This window comes from Triturus cristatus, chromosome 4_1 (genome assembly GCF_964204655.1).
Source record: "Triturus cristatus chromosome 4_1, aTriCri1.1, whole genome shotgun sequence".
NCBI classification, from domain to species: domain Eukaryota; kingdom Metazoa; phylum Chordata; class Amphibia; order Caudata; family Salamandridae; genus Triturus; species Triturus cristatus.
Window position 1 is genome coordinate 337,436,691 of NC_140585.1, and position 15,426 is coordinate 337,452,116.

Genomic DNA, 15,426 nt, shown 5'->3' on the forward strand with positions numbered 1-15,426 from the left:
ATTTAGTCATCTATGGATGGTTGAGGACCTTGAATTAAGAGCTTTTCAAAAAGGTACTTCTAACGACACGGTTGGATCACTTTCATCAAAAATGAGATACTGGGTGGGCTCCATGTTTTCTCTCTGCTTGTGCGGGTCATTGATTATTTGTCCCTCCTGAGTCTGCCATGCAATGCGTATCATTTATTCAACCCACTGCAAATCGCACCACTCTTATAAGTCCAAACAAAATGTCCATCCAGTGATATGTGTCTTTCCAAAGCTTCCTCTTTATTCTTCTTTACAGTTTCATAATTCTTAAGCAGCCAACGCGTTTCATTCTTTTACAAAGAACTTCGTCAGGGCTGAAAAAACATTTAAAATACATGTATAATACAGAAGTAATATAAATTGTACATCTATCATGTTACAATCCATTATGTGCAAATCACATTATCCCTGAGACAGAAGTTACGAGTATTACCATGTCAATGATTTCACATGTCCAATGGTTCCACATGGGAACTAAAATGAACCTTAAATAAGCAAAATATTGTATTTAATACCCATACTACATATGAAGCAGGTCATGAAAAATTCACAATATGGCAAGTCATACCTCCAGCACCTGTTACACCTATACAGTACAATCATCTTTTGGATCTTACTTTGATGTGCTTGCCATGTATAATGTCTATAAGACCAAAAATTACTCTTTATGGGACCATCGAACATACAATTTTTCTTACAATTTTTTCTTACAATTTTAAGGGTACAACTAATTTTCTTATCCAATGACATTTATAGAACCTTAATTTGGCCTGCTAGTACTTTCACTCTATTCAACTATTAAATTCAAAAAGGTTTGAAAAAGTTTAAGCACACCTACCAATGTTTTTTAACGGCGTCGCTTGTACACTGTACAGCGCAGATCCGTCTAGTGTTGTTGAACATTCAATATTGTTATGTAATGTGGTCCTTATGACATTCAACCTACCAAAAAATATAGGAATAGTATTATAAAACTCTAACTTGTAGCAATACTGATAGCCAATTATTTAACTTGATGAGTAAACCTGAGAGGTAAACCTTACCTAGGTCAAGGCGTTGTGGGTCACATATCTAATTCCCATCGATCCTATTCAAGGCTAATGTGCCTGTAATGAAGTAAAGCTATGAATAATACACTGTATTGTGTCAACCAAAAATTGCAAAATACTTAGTATTAACCTACTGTGGATGTATAAGAAATAATCACAATAATTCGTATTAACTATTACCTCTACGTATTTCTTACTACGTTGCACTACACATCAAACCTTGAAACAGGGTGCTAGTCTAGATAGGACCAGCAATCCCCATGTCACGAGCTTATAATTATTATCGATTCTGGTTCACAACTTTCCAGTCTAAAGGACCAGTGCAGAGGCCTAAAATTAAGAGCCCCACATGATCTATCGTTATCTAGAATGGCCCAAGATAGTCACTATATATCCCACACCCCATTTATAGTCATGAAGATCGTGCGCTGCAAGAACATTTGACTCATTGACCCAGTAACCCTATGATTCTGTGAAGGATGGGTCATTGGGAAAAGATTTTCAACCATCCAGCCAACTGAGGCTCTCTCGCTAGAAATAGGGCGGTCCCCTTGCATCTAAATGAGGTAGGCGAGAAGAAATTTAGATGTGGCAGGTGAACCGCTGATTAGCCATCCAGACTCCTCAAATGGGTCATGGCCATAGAACCGGATAATCCCTCATTATCGTTGAGGGCCATTTCCCCGCAGGTATTGGACTTGACCACTGAGCAGAAGACCTTAACTTCCAATGGGAATGTTGAGGACTTTGGAGATTGGATGAACGAGACTCTGCTATTGGTGAGTTGTTCCTCACTTTCTTCTAATCGGGGAGGTGCTGTGAGGACACTGTACATTTGTGCATTCCCAACATTTTGTCTTTCGTCCAAGAAGGTCTATGGGTGGATGCTGGGATTTCAGAAGGTTTAGTTACTTCAATTCATACTGGAACCACTATATGTTTAGAGATAGAATGGGGGAATGGATGATATGCTCCTGCCTGGAATGTAACTAAAAACTTGACAATGACATTTGGCAACACCAAAAATAAATGTATCGTTTGATAAATGTAATGACTAAAAGTCATGTGTTCCACTGTTCCTCGGATAGGAGTCTGGTTACCTGGAGGGAATGCCAGGTTTCCCATTGACATCAATACCACCACTGCTTCATTTTCCTCCCAGTAAATCCCACATATTAAACCTCAAATGAGAGGAAACAACACTAATGAAGTCAGTGGAAAGAAGGATTACATTTTAGGGCTATATATTCCATATCATAACATAATATACCATACCATACCATTACCATACCACAACAGTGAAACTAAATGTAGAAACATTCTGACTCCTATAAAACGTAATGCTGACTTTTCCCCAATCACAAAAGTGTACCCCTTTGTTGTGCAGAGAGGAGGTTGTGCAACAGCAGGGGGTTTGTTCAGAAAAAATGGAAATTAAAACCTTGGGCTGTTGCAAGAACGTTGCAAGAATGATATTAGAACAACTGACAACAGACTCCAACATTATGAGAATCACCCTAAGTAAGGCTAAAGAGCAACCATCTAGCCAGCCTAGGCCCTTTGAAAAGATTACCAAGACACAGGCAGGATCTCTGGTCTTACGGCCTCATATGCAACCCCAACAAACGTCTGTGTAATACTAGGGATGAGCCACAATCGAATTATATAAAAAAGGGAATCTAATCTAGTTAAACTGGTAGAGAGGAGAAGTTGGAGCATCTATGGTGAGACATGACCTGAAGCACTACAAACAAAGAGAAATACAATAGAGAATGATGAATGACTTGTGCTTTGTTCACTCAGTTCTAGCCCCATGCACACCGGTGGTGGGCCTGCTCTAGGCTGCATGTACTGTTGCACTGTAGGATGCTGTTGAAGCTGATTCAGATGTGATCATGCTAGGAATGAGGAAGACAACCCCGGCGAGAACCTCCAAGCAAGCCTGATCTCTTTCTACTTATACGATAAAGCAGCTAGTAATAGGAGCAGCTCGGAAAAGGCTGAGTCACCATTCGCTTGAATCTGGCTCTGGAAAATATGGGTCATTTTAGCAATGGAGCAAATGACCCAGCCAGCTACAAAAATCCCAGGACACTCATCGCGACATGGAAAGCCACGTGATTGCCTCCGACAGCGGAGGCTTAGCATGCCCACAGAGCCTTAACATATTGTAGATGCGAATATGGTGGTTGAGGCAAAGGGCCTAATGTGTTTTGCATCTAGGAACTGGCTGCAAGCCACGGGTGGAGGAGATCACGGGTTCTCGTGGCTCCACACACATCGCGATCTCTCAGATGAATTGTCCTCTTGCACAGGCGGCGCTTTGTAGATTGTGGTGGGAAGGGCGGTGGGAAACAACAAGCATTCAACGGCCTTCCTTCTACTTTGAAAACACTCATGAACAGTTTCACACAAAGCAAAGCTAAGATGGGTCAGTGGGTGCTGGCCAGGAAGGTTTGCAGTCCAGTTTAGTGCCGGCCATTGACAAGCACTGGAAGCGCCTTGCAGACACTCTGCCCCTTCAGCACACTTTTCAGCCAGCCTCACGTCACGTGGCTCAGTATCGCGTGCATGAATGCACGTGCGTGATGCACGTGATTCCGGTTTCGAGCTTGATGTGCTGATTCTAAGATAAGAGTCCACAGCCATGTTGGCCAAAGAGCACGAGGAGAGTGGGAGGGGCTGCAGGCAGCGAGGTGCGGGGCTTCCTGTTCGGTCCTCACCGCTTGGGAATGTACCTAGAAAACAGAACAAGAAGGCACAGTAAACACCGCACTGTTTCTGTTTCTCAAGTTTCTGCGCTGCAGATAGCGACAGACCTCATGCAGAGGGTCTCTCGGGATCAGCGCAGGCGCCGTGTTGCAGAAAGCGAGGCAAAGTGTGCTTTTGCTTGTCAGTGAAAAGGCCCAGGGGGCAGTGTAGAACCGTGCAGTGCGAGCAGCACCCGCGCAGCTCTTGGAGACTCCAGGCTTATATGCGCCGGTAGGGCCTTAGGTTAATAAGTATGTTATTAATGACCCTTTGTGTAGCAGACACTAGCTGGATTGCTTTTTGTGCTTAAAACAGAATATTAATACTACCATCCTTATTTTTATTATTCAGGTTATTGATCCCAAAAGATTGAATGTTTCAATTAGTCCTGCAGGGATTGCACTGTATACTTAGCACGTTCCATGCAGATATTTGCAGAGAGTGTATAATAAATAAACTGAGCTACTAAAGGGCGTTCAACACAGTGCCCTCTGTTTGTGATATATACCAACATTGTGTAGTTTTTGTATTGTCTTTTCATTTGCAAAAAAACAATAAAGTATCTTGAACATAAAAAAAATGTAAAAACCTGTGCCCTGCAGGTTACATGAAGTGCCTTGAAGCTAGCACAGTAGTTCTCTAAGCGAACTCATGGTCATTGCAACCTATGATCTGCTCATTCCACGCGCACATCACCTCCATCGATGTCTCAGCTGGCACTTCATCAGCTTGAGCGGTCAGTATTGAAAGCTGAGAAATGCTGGAAAACACTCAGGGGCATATTATCAAGGACGGCGTTCAAATTATCACCGGTTTAGCGGCAGAAAACTGCCGCTAAAGCGGCAATAATGGGCTTGATAATATGCCCTGGAGAATTCTATTAGAAGCCCATGTTCAAACCAGAACATGGGGGCATATTTACAAGGCGGCGATAGAAAATTATCGCCGCTTTTGCGGCCGTTTTCGGCCGAAAAGCGGGGATAATTTTATCGCCTAATTAGCAAGGTCACGCTAACGCGTGAAACCTTGCATTAGCGCACGAATTCTTAACGCCCAGCTTTGCATCTCTAATGAGATGCAAAGTGGGTGTTCCTGACCTGACATGACAGGAGAAATGTCGCTAAGCGACATTTCTCCTATCATCAAGCCCCTCGCTAAGAAGCATAGTGGCAAGAAAAGTAGCGATAACCCCTATTATCGCTACTTTCCTTACGCCTGCTTCAGGACTGATTTAGCCATGATATCCTATGGAAGGTGGATATCATGGCTAAGTTTGTGAGGCCTATCATCAAGCTAACGCCACATTGCGTGAGATTATCGCTGGGTTTCCAGCGATAATCTCACGTTAGGCAGTTAGCGCTAGGATTTTTATCGCTTTTGAGATAAGCGTTGCTAATAGCACGCTATCTCAGCGATAAAAATCCACGTTAGCCGGCGATAATTATCCTAGCGCTAAGTGCGCTTAACGATAATTATCGACGGTTGTTACTGATATGCCCCATGGACTTCTGTTGGAATTCTCCAGGGCATATTATCAAGCCCATTATCGCCGCTTTAGCGGCAGTTTTCTGCCGCTAAACCAGCGATAATTTTTAACGCCATCCTTGATAATATGCCCCATAGATCTCTGCCACAAGAGCTTTAACCGACTGAGCAATCTTACTCGCGAATTCACGCGGCCTCCAATTAAAGTTGAAAAGAAAGTCTAGTGGGTCAATTGTTCTAGATAAATAATGTATCTGCACCCTGAAGGTTACATGCTAAAAAGTTCTTGTGGCAAACTGCTGTTTCTTCTTCCAGGATGGAAAATGTATAATTCCAAGTTGGATCATTATAGCACCTGTTATTTACAGTGATGTGAAGGCAGTGGATAACAATGCGGCAACAATTGCCATTTGAAAATACAAGTACGCAATATTTGCATTTACAAATGTATTTACTGTGCGTAAAAAAGAATCCGCAAATAATTCTGTAATTTTTCTGTGGTAACTTAACGTCTAGATTTTGGATTAAGCAAACTTTTTATCCTACCAGTACCACCTCGTCCACACCACTATGTAAACACCAGGGGCCTGATTACGAGTTTGGCGGACAGGTTACTCCATCACAAACGTGATCAATATCCCATCCGCTGTATTACCAGTACCATTATATTCCATTGGATTGAATGGAGCTCGTAGTATGGCGGACGAGATATCCCTCATGTTTGTGATAGAGTAACCTATCCGCCAAACTCGTAATCAGACCCTATGTATCAACAGGCCAAACTATCCTCCCACTGGAGGCACTGCATGGCCACCCTCCAACGCGCACCATTCTTGCCCCTCTTCCCTTCCCACTAACCCCCGCCCCCAATACCTCTCAATTCATCTTTTATGAGGAATGCTATGGGGTCACCTTCACCCTCTGAGGAGTTCATTGGGGTCACCTGCCCTGCTAGACACTATCACACCATCCAAGTGACTGGCCACCTCCACTGGCTTCAAAGGAATGATTACCCTCTGAAAGGGGGATCAGAGCACTGAAACTAAGGGGAATATTATCAAGCCAGGCGATAAAATTATCGCCGCTTTAGCGGCAGAAAATTGCCGGTAAAGCGGCGATAATGGGCTTGATAATATGCTCTATGGAATTCCAATTGAAGCCCATGTTAAATGTGAAGGACATCTAACATGGACTTCAATTGGAATTCCATAGAGCATATTATCAAGCCCATTATCGCCGTTTTAGCGGCAGTTTTCTGCCGCTAAAGCGGCGATAATTTTATCGCCTGGCTTGATAATATGCCCCCAAGAGAGATTCTGACATTGAAGTCGTTTGAGGTGAACATTAGGTAGGTTGAGAGGCAAAAAAGTGACCCCCCCATTCATTCAGCACTGCCCCACCGCCCTCGGCCAGACAACGCGGGCAGTGTGCATGTCTAGATTGCGAAGTGCTCTGCCGGCTCTCTGTTCGTAAATGTATAATAGTCGGCAGCAACACTGCTTCTACATCTCAAGATACAAGCTGGCATCTCTCCTATCCTGACTGCGAACTGCAATATCTTCTTTCATTCCCTCATGCATCACATGCACAGCCATAAATTGTAAAATACCTACATTCCTGCAATCACAAACCCCCAAAACTTCCAATTTAGGAACTTATGTTCCAGGCTGGCACCATATCCAATAAATCCAGTTTACAGGAATAAAATCGTGGGTGGCACTACATTCTCCATTCAAGACCCCAAACATCTGTAAAGATGAAATCACTTGGAATTCACAAGAATGGTTAGGAGTTGGTTATTTCTAACATACTTCACCAGAAACTAACTGTTTAATTTTGTCCACAGAGAGGGATGTCCCTGTCAAAACAAATTCTGAACCAATTGATGTTCAGGCACTCAAGTCGGGCCTCACTCTTGTGGCCGACTGGATGCGGAGAAATTGTCTCAAGCTGAATGGGGAGAAGACCGAGGTGGTCATTCTGGGACAGAACAAACATCTTTGGGGTCCTCGCCATTGGCCCATCGAACTGGGAAATGCGCCTACACCATCTACGGCAGTTCGCAACCTGGGCGTCATTATTGACGACAGGCTAACTATGAGACAACAGGCTACTAAGGTCTCAGCCATCTGCTTTTCAACCTTGCGATGGCTTTACAAGATTTTGTGGATGCTCCCCCTCTCCTCTCGCAGAACTGTAGTCCAGGCACTTGTAACATCACGCCTGGACTATGGCAACATTCTCTATTTGGGCGCAGATAAAGCTACTATACATGTGCTGCAGGTGGTGCAAAATGCGGCCGCGCGCCTGCTAAAGAATGTCCCCAGACGCACCTCAGCCACTGCCGCTTTGCGTGACCTCCATTGGTTGAGCATCCCAGAACGCGTTAAATTCAAGGCACTCTGCTATATGTTCAAGGCTAAGCAGGGTAGCGCCCCAGTATATGTTCAGGGGCTGGTAAAACCCTATAGACCCCCGCGCTCATTAAGGTCATCGGACATTGGCAATTTCACAGTACCAAGATGGAAGCTGGCAAAAATGGGAGGCCGCTCCTTTTCCACTCTTGGTCCTAAATACTGGAACTCCCTCCCATTGGCATTAAAATCTGAGACCAACTTACTCCGCTTCCGTAAGGCTTTGAAGACCCTGCTCTTTACTAAGCGTGACCAATAGTCGGCAGAGGCCTCAAGTCAAGGTGACATTCTCTTTTCTTCTACAGTCTATCCCTGGCGCCGGGAAACCCATTGTGGGTAGCTGTGCGCGGTACAAGCTTAAATAAATAAAAATAAATGTTCCTGCGCTAGGTTCTAAGATCAATTGAGAAACAGACTAACCCTATCACCTAACCCTATCACCTGGCAAACTTGTTGCTCAAACATTTGTTTCAATACATGAACATAACAGATAGGTCTAAGCAAACTGCAAAGATTGTCTACTCTATCGAATTCACTTGTCAGAATTCATGGACCACTCTATTGGAAATACTGCATAACGTGGTACTGCACATTATCAAAGATGCGGAGTACAAAGTCAATAAACAGGAGATTACATTTATTACGCTAGCTATCAAAGAATGCAGCCCAGGCCCATCAACACTCAAACCAACTACATATGATGTCTCAACATATTGCACTTCCTGCATGCAATGGCCTTGGATCCTCTTTATGACCCAGCATGAAGATGACCTTTGACATCCCTCTATCGGCTGTTTCTCCTGTCACTATCGACTTTTTCCTGTCTACTGTACGAAACAATAAACAGCATATGCTAAATAGAATGTCATATGCCAGATCTAGCTAGAATTACAGCTACCCCTTTCCCTTAGAACATAGGTCTTAAATCTGTGGGGCGTGACCCCCGGGGGGGGCGTGGACTCATAAGAAGGGGGGCGTGCATTCCCCAGCCTCACTTCTGCCTGGAATCCAAAACATTTGCTCTTCGTTTTGGAAAAAGACATACTTCCCCGAATGCGATCTTTAAAATGCTTCAGCTGACCTCTCACTAATTGAGTCTCCTGTGCTGTGAAAAGCCTTCTTGCCAGGGTGCCTGCTTGCCTCAATGAAATGCAAATGTGTGCGGTGGGCTAATCTGCAAGTGTAAAGGGTGTTTGGGAGCTAGTTCTGGCTTTAATTGATCGAATCACACTTTTTGAGTGGTAGTGCAAAGAGTTAACAACTGGGCTGTGAAGTGAGTGCTTTTAATCGTACATTTATTTACACAGCCCTTAGTACCCCTAAGGGGGTGTTTAAGTGACAGTTACGTAAAAAAACAAAATTCCATTACATAGCTCTGGCATTACTAAAATGTACATTTTGGAAGCTCCATTTTAGTGTAAAACAATTTGCACATTTTGTAGCAGTCTATTTATGCTGTGTGTAATGCAAGTATATAATAATGACTTACATATTTACAGTACTTTCTGACCTCGTAGTCACTATTCTCCTTAGTCACTATTCTCGACTGCAGCAACCAAGATTTAATTCTGTGTCTCTCTGGTTACACACAGACATCTGCCAGTGCATTGACTAATAGAAGTTTCATAATGTACTATAGTGCATTTCCCACTGCACAACAACTTTTTACATTTATTTTTCATTTAAGATGCCTATTATTCTACATGTAGCTACCTGATGGGAAAGGCCTAAAAAACGAACAGGATATTTTGGAGCTTATTTATGAGAGACTTGCGCCGCCAGAGAATCACTTGTTTTTGATGCTCTGGCAGCGCAAGCGTCTCAACAATACCTTTGAGGCGGTGCAAATTCACCCTGCATGGCTTTTCATGGCTTCATAGCTATGCTGCCTTACTGTGTTGCCTTACTCTGCATCAATGAGGCATTCCATGGGTGTTGTGTGGGTGTTTCCACGCAACACCCATGGATTTTGATGCTGCCCCAGATTTACAAAATCATGTAAACCTTGGGCAGTGCCAAAACCTTACGCCAGCAGAGGCGTAACACGGAGAAATGTTTTCATTTCTCCTTGTCTTTACTCTTTCCATGTGTGCTACTTTCTGCAGCTCACATAGAAAGAAGAAATCACCTCTCGGGATTGCTTTTGTGAAGGAAGGTGCCCCTTCCTGCACAAAAACAATCCTGCCTATGTTGGTGCCAAGCAGCAATTTGTGCGCCACAAATTTCCTAAATATGGTGTATTCCTGCCCTTCCACATTTGCGGAGGATAGCGCAGCAAGAAGACTTGTGGCGCTGCCCAACACCAATTCCTCATTTATCAGGCCCTTTGTTTTTAACTGCACCTTTGACCACACCCACTGACCTTTGGTTTGCTAAACACTGTTTAATATTATTTTCCCACAGTAAAATGATTTGGTGTGAGAATTGGGGGCGATTGGGGTTGTCGATAGTTGTCGATGATGAGGAGTAACAGGTTCTAGAAATTTTTCTTACGCCTAAACATTCTTTTCAAGGTGTCTCAGCATCAAAAAGTTTGAAGACTTCTGCCTTACAACATAAATTCTCGTCATTGCCTGCTAATCTTTCCCTCAATGTTATTCATTTGCATTTTTGCTCAAAATGACTATTGATTGATATTTTTCCAGCTTACCTAATGTAAATAATGAAGAAACAAATCAGGCATAATCAACATAAATTAATCTCTTTAAAACCTTATGAATGCACATCTTAAGACCAAAGGACTAAAACAATTATCTTCCTTCACAAGAATACTAACCTAATGCATAAATGTGGTTTTCAATGCAAGTACTAATGAACCAAATAATGGATTAGCCACTAACCCTGGGAATTCCTGAATTGCCTGTTACTCACCGACAAAGTGCTTCAATGCCTCCTCAGTGATAGTAAGTGTTAAATACATAAAATTACAATTTAAAAGAATAAGGAAGAACACTCATTTTAAAGAGGGCAGGTTTTTTCTTTCCTCTTCTACTTTTAACAGAGTCTATTTCCTCCAGGGCTTGCAGAGCAGGGGCACTGGATGCAGAAGACTGAACGCTGATTTGCTGTCCTGCACAGTGTACCGTCCTCTGCAGTGTTCAGTGTCCAGTCAGAGTGGGAAGCTGTTAACTGGACCCTTCCAATTGTTTGTACAAACCTTGTGCTGATAAAGTGCACAGTCTCCAGGGTTCAGCTTCCCAACTGCAGCTTTTGGCACTACCATTTCATGTCTCGTCACAGGGCGGGGGCAGGAAGTCTTGCTGGCACCACACCACAGTGGTGGCCGGTAGGGAACTGTGGCGGGGAGGCAAAACTTAACTGCTGCTCGTGCCGCCAGCCGCCGCCTCTCTGCAGACTCTCCAGTCTCCTCGTCGCAAGTCAAGCACCCAGATTCCCAGGGTCCCTAAACCAATCACAAAGCCACAATGCAGCATTGTGATTGGTTCTCCTAAGTTCCCCTAAGCCAATCACAACGCTGCATTGTAGTGCTGTGTAGTTCGGCGCTCAGATGAGGACAGTGAGCCTGTACTTGTTCCCCTCAAGACGGCAGGTCAAACATGCATGCACACTTTGAGTGGGCAAGCCGCTCCCCTCCCTGTACCTAGGAAGAGAAAAAGAAAATGATACTAACGTGTTTCGTTATCATTTGCTTTTTTCTCTGCACTTCCTTAAAGCAGTGGGGCGACGCTCCTCCACCTTAGCAGAGCAGCCACCCCACCATATGATGAGTTGTGAAAGGGATAGGGTGTTGCGGCTCCAGGTCCTGATAGGGTGTGTAGCCCCTGGCACTACAGATTTGATCCTGAAGTGCCGAGGGCTAACTATACTACATCTCATAACGAGGTGGAGTTCAGCACCAAATGTCACGGCTTTACTGGGCTGATGACCTCACAGTCCTCTGAGGGCTGTGAGGGAGCCAGGCCAACAAATGTTGATTGAAGGCAGCCTGCCTGTTCATAGCTGCAAATGTGCATGAGCACAACAAGCCTGTAAAAAAGGAAAGTGAGTGAATTTGTGCTTTCTATGATAATTCACATGCACAGCCAGAGGAGCACATGTTTTTGAATCAACTTCATACGGGAACATGTAAGGAAGGTCAATCCCTGGTGCCCTCATTGAGGCCATAAATCACTGATAGGTCACAGACCAGAAGTTGGGGTGGGAAATGATTCACAAAGTGGAAGCTGGGAATTGTGTGGGAGGCTTGGAAGGGGAGCAAGTGATCACATCTTTTAACAAATAACAGTGTCTGTCCCCTGATTGGGCTTGAGCAGCATTAACAAGGGAAATGCTGCCTGCTTTTCGTTTGTAGGAAACCCACACGTTAAGCTCTAAAGTGCTAGTTTGTGATTTTCCTCAATAACTCAAAATGCACTGTCTCACCACATGGGCAGAATCTGCCTCACATGTTCATCTATCACCATCACATCCCAGAAATGCCAGTTATATGTGAGTGGTGGTAGCAAATCTCATGGCTGCCCACTTTGTGTCAAGAAGAGCATCAGTAGTCATGGGTGGCTATTCTATGTGAAGGGAGGACAGCACTGGGCCTCACGATAATGCCAAGGTTGCTGTCATAAATGGAAAACCTATCTCATTGACATGATGACACGCACAGTATTTTAATTAGTCACTTTATGCAGTGAATGTCCTTTGTATGGTACACCACGTGATCAGGGCTGGTACAATGTTAACAAAGACCACATTATGAAAAGGAAGACCACCTAATGCCAGGGTCACCATAATGCCCACAATGGCCATGGAATGCCAGGAAATGCCATCTCAATCACTACATTTCTCCACAATATGCCTAAGACACCTTAAGCCATGGTTACGATGATGCCTAAAACTCCCACCACAATCTTTCCTACTTTGACTGTCACCTCAGTCTCCTGGTTTCCTTCGCATCACCTTAATGTCTTGGGGGCATATGTATCAACCGATTTTGTATTTGCAAACGCTGCGAATCGCAAAAAAACAGCGTTTGCGAATACTAAATCGCAAAAGGAGATGTATGAGGCATTTCAGCCTCACAATCTTAAGAAATCGCTAAATTTGCGATCTCTTAAGTTTGCGTAAGCATTTAAGAAATCACAAATTGCGATTTCTTAAATGCAATGTAACACGCACCCAAGTTCTGCGATTTCTCCTTAAGAAATCGCAAATTACCACCAACTTCAAGTTCACCAACTTGAAGTTGGTGGTAAATTGCGATTTCTTTGAAATATGCACTTGTTTGCATATTTCAAAGTGCCATGTGGTGCACATACATGCCCTTAGGGCATGTATGTGCGCCATATGTGCACACATGCTGATTTCAGGGGTGCATCAGGGTATCATCATGACACCCTTGCACCTTTGAAAATATTCTCAATTTGCGATTAGCAAATAGCGATTCGCAAATTGAGAAGGACTTCCCATTCATTGCTGTGGGCCTCCTGGCCCATAGGAATGAATGGGAAGGTATTCCTTAATTGCGATTTCGCAATTTGCTAATCGCAATTAAGGAATTTTAAGAAATCGCAAAATTTGTGCGATTTTTTAAATACATCCCGTTTTGCAATTCTCAAATAGCGATTCTCAAAAAATCGCTATTTGAGAATCGCAAATAGAGATGTTGATACATATGCCCCCTGGTGTCCTACAATTACCTCTGTTTCTTATTTCTTCTAACCTCCATTTCCCAGCTTCTCTTCTGCCTGAATCTCTACCTTTCTCTTTTATGTCTCGCTCCCACTCTTCCTGAAACCACACAAACGTATTCACCACACTTCCAATCCTCCTTTGTTGAATGCTTTTTATCACTCCCCATATTTCTCTCTCTCGCTCTAGCATCTTCCTATTTTCCTTCTTACTTCTCTCCTTCCTCAGTTTCCTTATGTCTTCACGCCTCCGCTCCTGTGTCAACCCACCCTTTCACCCTCTTTTTGTTTTGTGTCTACCTTCATTTTTGTTCTATTACACATTATTTCTTTTGAAATTTCTCGTCATCTTTGCTTCTTCTTAACATGTCGATGGACTTTTCTTTCCTCTCTTTCCTTCAGTCTCACCATTGCACCACTTTCCACCCTTCCTATGTTTCTTTGTTCTTTTCCTTTTCATCTATCTTCCTCGTCCTTCATTTTCTGTTCTTTCTACTTTTTCCCTTTATATATTTTTCTTTCTTTCTCTCTTCACCTTCTCGCTCTATCGTTTACATCTTTCTATCTTATTGTTTTCTTACTGACTTTCAATTTCTTTTTTCTTTCTTACTTTTTTCTTTCTTACTTTCTTCTACACATTTCCATTTTCTTTTCACTTTTCTTTCTCTTTATCTTTGGTTCTCGTTCCTTTATTTTAACCAGCTTTCTTCTCTCCTTTCATTTTTTCTTCGATTTGTGTTCCTCTTTCTTCCTTATTTTGTTGTTTATTTGTTCTTTCCTTCTCCCTTTTCCATTGTCTCCCTCTCCTTACATTTCTTTCTATACAATCTCTATCACTCTATTTGCTCCGCTCTCCCTTTCCCTGTCATGTTGCTCTTGTCTCTGTTTATGACACTGCACTTGGATCCCTTGACAGATGACCCCACCCTTTAGCTCTGCCCTAACAGTGGTTTTTATGAGCTTCCTCTCCAGACAGACAAAGCTCATAATGAGCAAATTAAAGTGGTGTGTGGTGAGCCAAGCAGTTTGGTGTCAGCTACACCAGAATACACAACTAAAAGGCATTGAGAGGCTTTTTGGCTGAAAAACTCAATGGTCATAAATAAAACTCCCACAAAGGAAATAATGTCAGAAGTGGCATTCATCCAAGGAGGGGTGTCTGATTGTCTTGCACAGCAAAGTTTCATTCACAGATTTGTGGTGCAAGTTCTGGAGCAGGACTTAAGGATAAGATATCATGCCTATATCTGCTTTTGGACAGGGCAGAACCAATGAGCCATCCTGCAAAGATTGAAATGGTCATACTGCTCCTCCTCAGATTCATTCTCCAACATGCTTTCAAGATTCAGGAGTGCACTATAATCAAAAAATACAATATGAATTTGTATTTATAACATGCACATGCTCCTGTTTGCCCTGGAGTCATGGGAGTTAGTCCTTCTGCTATCTTTATGGTACATGTGACATCTTGTGTTCATACTATAAAAATAATAAACAAACAATGGAGTAGCCAGAACATTAATTACCCCTCACTTCGACCCAAAGCTCTTATGGCAACAAGCGAATGAAGCAAATCCTCACAAACCTCCCCAGGAGTGCCCTTTTGCCTCTTTCATCCCAGCATCTATTCATTCATCCTTCCATCCACCTGCTGATATCTACTATTTCACATTACATTCTGGCATCCATTCATTCTTTCATCCATCATTTAGTCTTTCACCATTCCATCCGTCCGTCCATCCATAACAAAACATATCCATCCATCTTCAAACATATCCATTAAACCTATCCATCCCTCCATCTAGCCACCGTTTCACCACTCCATCTCTCCATCCACTCTTTCACTCATACATTCACCCATCCACCTATCCATACTTTCAGGCTTTCATTCATCCATTGTTTTGCTCATTCATCCATCCATTCACCTTTTCACTCCATCCATCAATCCATCCATCCACCCTTTCACTCAGCCATCCATCCTTTCACTAATCCATCCACTCATCCATTTATCCTTTCATGCATCCATCCATTCTTTCACTAATCCTTCCATCCAGC

The 15,426-nt window shown here is 43.1% G+C and overlaps 1 long non-coding RNA gene across 1 annotated transcript; it reads right to left on the reverse strand.

The window, feature by feature from the left end:
* Positions 1-247: 247 nt before the first annotated feature.
* On the reverse strand, positions 248-11,079 carry LOC146854910 (uncharacterized). The gene is made up of 2 exons (XR_014980764.1): positions 10,887-11,079; positions 248-3,817 (listed from the first exon to the last, which is right to left on the reverse strand). It is a non-coding gene; the product is annotated as an uncharacterized LOC146854910 (long non-coding RNA).
* Positions 11,080-15,426: the final 4,347 nt, after the last annotated feature.